Below are 10,313 nucleotides of genomic sequence, written 5' to 3' on the forward strand. Positions count from 1 at the left end.
CTCATTTTCACCTATTTTGCATAGAGAGAAGACTCCCATATTTAAGCAAGGCAACCTCTCCTTGAATTAGCAATATGGGACTATAGGTTGTGCATGCTTTGGAATTTTCAGATTAGGCCAAACATGGGCCTAAATCCAACAATCCCCCACCAATTCCAAAGCTGCTGTACTGAACATTCTTTATATATACCAGATTTTCAGTATAAGTCCCGTACGGGTTGAACTTACACCTAGATCAACCAGGTCCATCTTCCAGCAGCTTGTGAATGGACTAAGCCTTGAATTCATAGCTTTTTGCTGTCAGATTTCTCTTGAAGATCCAACTGGTACTAGGCTGCAAGAACGCCAAGTCCATACGGAGCTTTTAAAGGTCTTGCTCCTCGATCTTTTCATGAGCTTTCCAAAGAGTACCCCACTCTCATGAACTGCGACCTAACAGTTTAGCTCACATAGGTGTATTCATTTTAGGTATCCTGTAGGACGATACCTTTTCCCTCGGTGGACACTAGAATACATTAAGGCATAATAGCCAGCCTTCCATACAGAAGAGAGTACATTTCATGGAACATGGGTAATTTTTTTTATTATTCTTATTTTAACAATCTGTACTCCCTGTTACAACAGTAACTTGTTTTTCTCATTTTCCAAATCAGGGATCTCCTATCAAAGGAAATGAGTTGCCATTACTTTGCAACTAAATGGGTCTCAACCCCATGTCCATGTTTGCAACAGAAATCGCTGTCCGTGCAAGCCCTTTTGTAAAGGGATCTGCTAGATTTTTCTCACTGCGAATATAATTCACAGCAATTACTCTGGAGTTTTTTAGCTTTCTAACAGATTTAAGCCTCCGCTTCACATGTCTCGAGGACTTCGAATTATCCTTAGTACTCGTAACTTTGATCAGTACCGTTTGGTTGTCACAGTACATAAGGATTGCCGGAACTGGTTTCTCTACCAGTGGCAAGTCCATGAGTAGCTCTCTTAGCCACTCGGCCTCAACGGTAGCCGTGTCAAGTGCTACAAGCTCAGCTTCCATGGTCGACCGCGTCAAAATGGTCTGTTTACATGACCTCCAGGTAACTGCAGCACCTGCTAGTGTAAACACATAGCCACTCGTGGCTTTAATTGCATCCGCATCAGAAATCCAGTTGGAATCACTATATCCTTCCAATACAGATGGATAACCAGTATAGTGAATTCCATATTCGATTGTACCTCTCAGGTAACGTAGCACTCTCTCCAGTGCATCCCAATGATCCTTCCCTGGATTAGAAGTAAAACGACTTAATTTGCTCACAGCAAAAGATATATCGGGACGTGTTGCACCAGCAAGATACAAGAGGGACCCAATTATTTGTGAATATCTCAAATGGTCCAACCCTTCGCCTTTATTTGTCCTTAGCTTTACACTAGCATCATAGGGCGTAGGGGATACTTTGGCATTCTCAAAGCCAAAGCGACACAATATTTTTTCCACATAATGAGATTGATTTAGAATAATCCCATTCTCATTTTTGATCAACTTAATATTCAGGATAACACTTGCTTCACCCAAATCCTTCATGTCGAAGCATGAAGATAAGAATGATTTGACCTCGTCAATCACGGCAGTGTTAGTCCCAAATATGAGTATATCATCCACATACAAGCACAAGATCACTGTTTGACCCCCACCATGGCGATAGTATACACACTTATCTGCTTCGTTTACAACAAAACCAGCAGAAGTTAAGGTTTGATCAAATTTTTCATGCCATTGTTTGGGTGCTTGTTTTAGGCCATATAATGATTTTAACAATCTGCAAACTTTACCCTCCTGTCCCTTAGCCACAAAACCATCAGGTTGCTCCATATAGATTTCTTCCTCCAACTCTCTGTTAAGAAAAGTTGTCTTTACATCCATTTGATGAATGTGTAGACCATAGGAAGCAGCTAATGCAATGAGCACCCTAATGGTGGTTAACCTGGCCACAGGTGAATAGGTGTCAAAATAATCTTCTCCTTCTTTCTGGGTAAAGCCTTTGGCCACAAGCCTCGCTTTATATTTTTCAATCGTGCCATCTGGTCTCATCTTTTTCTTGAAAATCCACTTACATCCAATAGGTTTGCACCCAACAGGACGTTCAGTGATTTCCCAAGTCTCATTTGTCATGATGGAGTCCATCTCGCTACGGACTGCCTCTTTCCAATAGTCAGCATCCAAAGACGCATAAGCATCAGCCAGAGTCGTAGGCACGTCATCCACAAGATATACAATAAAGTCATCTCCAAAAGATTTCTGAACCTTTTGTCTCTTACTCCTGCGCGGAGTGATGTCTGAATTGTTATCCTCCTCATTATTCTCTCGCAGAGGTATGTTCTCAACTTGTTCAGAGTTAGGAATGGTTGCATCCAGATTTTCTAAAGTACTGCTACTTGGTCTCATAGGAAAGATATCCTCAAAGAAAGTAACATCCTTAGACTCCATTATTGTATCTACTATAATCTCTGGAGTATCGGATTTAACTACCAAGAATCTATAGGCAGGACTATTCTGAGCGTATCCTATAAAAATGCAATCGACTGTTTTTGGCCCAAGTTTCCTTTTCTTCGGCTCTGGAATGTTGACTTTCGCCAAACATCCCCATGTTCGCAGAAAGCTAACATTGGGTTTTCTGCCCCTCCATGCCTCGTATGGAGTTATGTCACTTCTCTTGGTGATAACTCTATTGAGCACAAAATTTACAGTCAAGATTGCTTCCCCCCACCACATCTTTGGCATACCGGCACTCTCTAATAAGGCGTTCACCAAATCTGTAAGTGACCGGTTTTTCCTCTCAGCTACACCATTTGATTGTGGTGAATAGGGTGGTGTAAATTCATGGATAATCCCATGCTCAGAACAGAAATTAGAAAAATCATTAGAGATATACTCTCCTCCCCGATCATCTCTAAGTCTCTTAATCTTCTTTCCTAACTGGTTCTCAACCTCTGCCTTATATATTCTAAAATAGTTCAGCGCTTCATCCTTAGACTTCAGCAAGTAAACATAACAGTAACGTGTTGCATCATCAATAAAAGTAAGAAAATACTTTTTTCCTCCTTTAGTCAAAACACCATTCATCTCACATAAATCAGAATGGATCAAATCTAGTGGTGCCAGATTCTTCTTAGACTCTAATGCCTTAAAAGGTTTTCGAGGTTGTTTTGCTTGCACACAAGTTTGGCACTTAGAATTCTTGACTGTCACATTTAGGAATTAACTCAGATCTAGACATTCTAGCAATTGTATCAAAACCAACATGACAGAACCTCGAATGCCATACATCAGCAGAATTTTTATTCAAACCAGTAGTAATATTCAAACTATAACAAGAATCCATAGTACTTAGGCGGAACAAGCCTCTGCTGTCATAGCCTTTTCCTATAAAAGCCCCAAATTTAGACACTACAACTTTATTCGACTCGAATACTAGCTTATAACCACTCCTACACAGGAGAGACCCACTCAGCAGGTTCTTGTTTATCGCAGGTGCGTGTTGGACATTCTTCAATTGGATGGTTTTCCCTGAAGTGAGCTTCAGATCTACCGTACCAACACCAAGAACAGAAGCACGCGTTCCGTTTCCCATTAGGATGCTGGAAGTCCCTGCTGCCTGATATGAAGAAAACAAGGAAGCATCAGAACACACGTGAACATTTGCACCAGTATCAACCCACCAGTCGATAGACTGAAATGCAGAATAAACAACAGGAGATTTACCGTACCCTCCTGAAGTCGAGGCCTCGCCAATGGTCACATTAGTGAACTTTTTGCTCAGTTCAGTGGTCCTGTCCTTGCGGTCGGGACAATCCTTGGCAAAGTGACCAGGATTACCGCACACAAAACAGGTGAGATTCTTCAGATCCTTCTTCTCTGTTTTCTTCTCTGTTTTCTTCTTTTTAAAGCTAGTAACCTTATTCGCCTTGGGACCCTTCTTCTTGTTAAATTGTTTCTTGTTTTGAACAAAATTGGCACTGTTCTGCATGTTCTTCACCTGCACATCTTTTGCCCTTGCCTTCTCTTCCACATCAAGAGCTGCAATGAGATCTTCAATAGAAATCTCTTCTCTTTTGTGCTTCAGAGCTGTAGCAAAATTACGCCACTCTGCAGGAAGTTTAGCAACAATCGCTGCTGCAACAAACTTTGGAGGTAAAGCACATCCCAAATGTGCAATCTCACCAACCAGAAGCTGGAGGTCGTGTGCTTGAGTTACAATTGATTTAGCACTGTCCATGCTGAAATCAAAGAACTTTTCGCATACATACAGCCAGCGACCGGCTTCGGCTTCTGCATATTTTTGCTCCAAATCCTCCCACAGCATGGTGGCAGATGAGTAATTCATATACACATCATAGAGTTGATCCGCCAAAATGGTGAGGATGCAGCCCAATGCGGTGTTATTCGCATTCTCAAACTGCATGGTCTGTTCCTCTGTGATGGGAAACACAGGGTATATCACCCACCACAGCCCCAATGACATGAGCCAAAACTTGGCCCTTGTCTGCCATCTGCGGAAGTTCTCACCTCCAAACCTCTCAGGTTTCATGGCATCAGATGCATTATTTGCCATTGCTAGATCATAGAAATAGGCACAATCAGGTTTTTGGAATGTTGAAAATAAGTGCCTAATATACATTCCAGATTTTGTTTGGAGGAAAAACTCATAAATAAAAAATGATGCAAGCATATAACACAAGTAAACAGGCAACATATTGACTAGAACAGGATTGCGCAAGGAAATTACTCAATGATCCCACGCAAAACGTAGTCGAACGTGTTGAAGTAGATGTTGCAGATCACCAAGCGGTCGCGTGTAGACGCTGCCCAAAAACCTGATTGCCGCCCCGTGCAGGAGTCTCGCGGCAGTGGTTTCGGAGATCCCGCTATCTTCAAGTCCGGTGCACGCCGAACTCAAAGGTCGACGAGGCGCAGCAGCGAGAATCTCAGCACAGCGAGTGGGAAGGTGAGCGTGTGAATCCGTCCCCTTCAACCAGGATGTCTCCTGGTTTTATAGGCCTTCATAGTGCATCAATTCCTTTCATCAAGCAGTAAAAACTGCCCAATTTAATGAAAGAAAATGCTGCAATCAAACAGTAGAAACTGACACACCTTATTACTGTTTAAAACGGCAGTTTCAATCACATTGAAGCGCCATTACGCTCAGCATAAAAAATAGAAACTGCACAAATAATAGCCTGCTGTACACGTACGCGTCGCGCTCGTCGCAAGTCACAAGTCACGCGATTTTTCACGCGAAAAATGCGCGCGAGCTGCGCGTGCATGTAGCAGCAGTCTCCTTCTCTCTCATTTTCACCTATTTTGCATAGAGAGGAGACTCCCATATTTAAGCAAGGCAACCTCTCCTTGAATTAGCAATATGGGACTATAGGTTGTGCATGCTTTGGAATTTTCAGATTAGGCCAAACATGGGCCTAAATCCAACACAATCTACCTCAACGCATGTGAATTGATGCGAATCCAACTACATCGAAACAAGGGCCTAATGAAAATTTGGAACCCTGACTTTAGAACTACGTTGAAGTTGCTCTCTAAGCCCTGTCACTTAAAAAATAAAGATTATCCATGCTCGCTTTGTCGTCTGAGCCCCGCACCATGGAAGATTAGGTATGCCAATCTGGGCTAAAGGCTAGCACCGTGTTTATTTCACAACTAAATATTTTTTTTTCTTGAGATATTCTTTATTGATTTTACTATAGTGGGAATCTAGAGAAATGCCTTTACAAAATGGGCGGGGAGATGCTACCTTTTTCATGACCATACTAGATGTACTTACATGCATGCCTCATAAATATAAAGTCCATACAATTTGGTTTGTCCTAAGTCAACCAGTTTTAACGAATCAACCCCAAAACATTGGATATATATATATATATACACACACACACGTGTGTGTGTGTCGCAAGATGCAATATTCTGCAACCAGTCCAAAACACATCTGAAATGATGAAAGAACATTGGTAGTTGCATCATCGGTATAGCATAGGATGCATATTTATCACATCCCACTCTTGATTCGTCATGTATGCTTGATTTTCTCTCCACGACCATCTACGATGAGATTGATGACGTGAAGTTATTACTTTCCTTGTGGGTAGTGCCAAGAAGAACCTCTCCCCTCGCAGATAATGGCCATAAATTGTCCTTCTACCAATGAAGTCAATGACTACAATGTCCACCTCGTCGTGATAATCACCAAAGTTATTGCAGGTACACAATCGAAAATCAACTTATTTCATCAATAGATTTATTTATATTTAGGCTAAACCATAACTAAACTAGATTTAAAAAATTATTGTGAAAGAGAGATGAGTCTTCTCTCCTTAGCACTAGCAGTGGCATAGACCCGCTGGAGAAGGAGAAGAGAGATAGGGGCCTAGATGGCAGGTAAGGTGGTAGCGAACAGCAGAGGAGCGATGACTCATAATAATATGATGATAATAGACAAAAAAAAACCTACTTCTATATAAATTGCATTCATGACAATAATATTGCCAGTATAAGATTCATTATTACGATTTTTTCATATAATCTATACATGCATGTTTTCATTGAAGACACCGCCATTTAATAGATGTGATTGGAGGTAGCATACAAAAAAATCATTGTGATCTACGCGGGATTCCCTGCATTGGAGATTTGGAGTACCAGAAGTGAATGGCACCGACGACCTGGACAGGTCGTCCGCAAAGCAAGGCTGCTGTTCCAGAACAGGTTTCACAGTGCACACCAGCCGGCAATTATCGGCCTCAACACGCTGTTACATTCCAAAAAAATGCTTTTAGTGTGAGCACCGACAAAACCAGTACCGAAGTTCACTGCGCACAGAGAAAAAAAATGCAGGAGGACCAGATCCACACTGTACTAGCGGCGCGCCGCGCCGACACATGGGTGTTGCAACATCTGGCGTCGGGACCCGATGACAGACGTCAGAGACACCGCCAACAGTTTATTGATCGCGAACATCGGGTCTCGAGGCCTTGCCCGGCCGAATCCTCGCTCCCATGCGGCCGCCCGGTGGATGGATCCAGTCCAATAATGCATGCAGCTACTGATCGCTATAGCTCGTGTCAGCGTCAGCTCCCGAATAGCAGCATGCGCGCCCACATGCACGCACGGCCTCTGCCGGCCACTGGGTGATGCATGGATCGGTGACGATCACCGCGTGCGTGCATGCGTACATGGCCTGATCTGATCCAGTCCAGAAAGGACGATTGGGCAGCGTCCTGATCATCAGCTCCGGTTCCTATTTAAACGACACAGCCCGCTCAGACGTTTGGCCATTAGTGCTTGTGGTTCGTCTCCTAGCTCGCTAGCTCGCTGACAATAAAAACAATGAAGGCAACTGGCTCATCAGTCGCTCGCGTTCTCGTGTTGCTCGCGACGGCATGCCTCCTCTGGAAAGAAGCCGCGTGCTTCTGGTTGGGGTTTAGTCCCACGTCGTGTAGCCATGGTGGGGGAGCACAACATATAAGGCGGAAGAAGCCCCCATCTATCAGGTTAGTCTTTTGGGTTGAGAAGGCCCAAAGGCCTTATATGTTGTCAGCTTCGGTGGACCTGGGACCTGTGGGAGCGCAGGCTCGTAACGAGCCGGGCCGGCTGTAAGCCAGCTCCAAGATCGTGAACTCGGTGGTCACCACTGGTTCCAACAATTGGTATCAGAGCCGGTACCCGAGGTCAGGAAAAGCTAAACCCGATAAAAAAATCTCGAGCGCCACATATATGACGGGGGCACCCCGATGTGTGACTAAGGGGGAGATTGTTGGGGTTTAGTTCCACGTCGTGTAGCGATGGTGGGGGAGCACAACATATAAGGCGGGAGAAGCCCCCACATATCAGGCTAGTCTTTTGGGTTGAGAAGGCCCAAAGGCCTTATATGTTGTCAGCTTCGGTGGACCTGGGACCTGTGGGAGCGCAGGCTCGTAACGAGCCGGGCCGGCTGTAAGCCAGCTCCAAGATCGTGAACTCGATGGTCACCACCGGTTCCAACACTTCTCGGCGTCAGGCATGAACAAGGTGTTCGCCACTTTCTATGGCGGTAGCGACGCTTCAGGGACGATGGGTAAGAAGATCGATCGAGACGCCGATAACAACAGTCCAAAACTAGCTATAGCTGATGCACATACATCCTGCAGGTGGGGCTTGTGGGTACGGCAACCTGTACTCGACGGGGTACGGCACCAACACGGCGGCGCTGTTCAACGACGGCGCCTCGTGCGCTGCCCAACGACGACGGCGGCTGGTGCATCCCGCCACGGCAGCACTTCGACATGGCCGAGCCCGCCTGGCTCAAGATCGGCATCTACCGCGGCGGCATCGTGCCCGTCAACTACCAAAGGTTCATATATTTCCAGTAAAGGCTGCATGATATTAATGTACGTACGTTGTTGATCCAATTCAACCTGTTGGATTATTCTTATCACATGGTAATAGATCTAGCCGGGTACATCATGTAAGTATAACATGTCCTAGTACATGCACTAGACAGAGATTAGAGAGAGAGAGGTAGTGCTAGGTCACTGACCATCGTAGGCTTTCGATCCACTCGCGTCCGCCATAGAATCAGTGTCTACGCTAGGGCAGCGACGGTCGGTGAAGACGACATCGGTGATGTGCGGTGGCGACCGGCGGTGAAGGCAGTGGAGTCCGGTGATGCAGTCCGGAGGCGGTGCAGTGCTGGTGGCGGAGGTGCTTCCCGTCACTGGCTGCGTGCCCTCCACCACCAGCACTGCACCGCCTCCGGACTGCATCACCGGACTCCACTGCCTTCACCGCCGGTTGCCACCGCGCATCACCGACGTTGTCTTCACCGACCGTCGCTGCCCTAGCACAGACACCGATTCCATGACGGACGCGAGCGGATCGAAAGCTCAACTGGGCCGTTGGGCCCAGTTTAGGATTGAGATCAATCTAACACAACCTGCTACTGTCTGTGAATAGGATGCTATGTGTGAAGCAAGGCGGGGTGAGGTTCACCATCAACGGGCGCGACTACTTCGAGCTGGTGCTCATCTCCAACGTCGGCGGCTGCGGCTCCATCCAGTCGGCGTCGATCAAGGGCTCGCGGACCGGGTGGATGGCCATGTCCAGGAACTCGGGCGTCAACTGGCAGTCCAACTACCTCAACGGCCAGAGCCTGTCGTTCCAGTTGACCAGCAGCGACGGCCAGACCAAGACCTTCCTCAACGTCGCGCCCGCCGGCTGGGGGTTCGGCCAGACGTTCGCGACTTCGCAGCAGTTCTCTTAGTATTATTTAGTGCACATTTTTGTTTTAATTTTAATATATATATGCCTCAGAGTCGACCCGATTCTTCGACTCGACTCGATCAATACCATGTAAAGTTTACCTTTCCTTTCTTCAGACGTCCCCACCTGCCGCGCGGTCCAGGAGACATATATGCTTTGAGTTATGCTTTCTTCCCCTAGTTCCGTTCTATACTTTTGCTTTTTTATATTTTTAAGCACCGTGGGGCCTGCCCTTACTCAACATTATTAACTATCAATTAATTATTAAGAAACAAAGGAGCTATAGAATAGTACACTAGTAGACAGTGGCGGATCTAAAGGGGGGCTGCCGGGGCTACAGCCCCCCCTAAGCTGCCTTAATCCTTCATTAATTACTGTAGCTTAGTGTGAATTCACCTTTAATTTTTAGCTTTTGTCCTAAATCTTCTTTGTTCAACCCATCCTTTGTCCTAATCATAGATCCACCACTGCTAGTAGAGACCTTCGGTTTTCTCCCCTACAAAACCCACCCGCTTCCAGCACAAGAAGCAGGGTCCACGTCACTCCAATTAACCTCAGCCGTCCGATCTTCGATCGTGCGCTTGGAGCGGATTCTGTCGAAAGCAGCTTCTCCTGCTTCTCCTTGGTTTCTCCCCCTTCTTCTCTGCTTCCCCCGCTTCTCTTTCGAATCCACAGAGGCAAATTTACTTTTAGACACGGTCATAGCTGGGCTCGGGATTAATGAGAGCCACCAACCAGGACTAAAATCACCGGCCCAACGGTTAGGGCTTTTGCAGGTGGAGACTTTAGTGCTGGCTGAAACCACCAACCGGGGATATAGGTCCCCGGTTGGTGCTCCAACCCAGGATTAAAGACTCTTTAATCTTGGTTGGAGCCACCAATAACTGGGGCTAAAAGTCCAGAATCTTTAGTCCCGGTTGGAGCCACCAATAGTGGTCCAAGGCTATATACCCACATTAGCTTTCTTCCTCCCCAAGTCTAAGCCATTTCAAGGTCTCTGCTTGGTCTCTATTCTTGCTCGTGGAAG

The 10,313-nt window shown here is 45.8% G+C and overlaps 1 pseudogene; it reads left to right on the top strand.

Moving 5' to 3' along the window:
• The first annotated feature begins 7,375 nt into the window (after positions 1-7,375).
• Positions 7,376-9,287, top strand: LOC136531110 (expansin-A1-like; annotated as a pseudogene).
• The last annotated feature ends 1,026 nt before the right edge of the window (positions 9,288-10,313 follow it).

Source organism: Miscanthus floridulus, unplaced genomic scaffold (assembly GCF_019320115.1).
Source record: "Miscanthus floridulus cultivar M001 unplaced genomic scaffold, ASM1932011v1 fs_278_2, whole genome shotgun sequence".
In the NCBI taxonomy this organism is placed as follows: Eukaryota; Viridiplantae; Streptophyta; class Magnoliopsida; order Poales; family Poaceae; genus Miscanthus; species Miscanthus floridulus.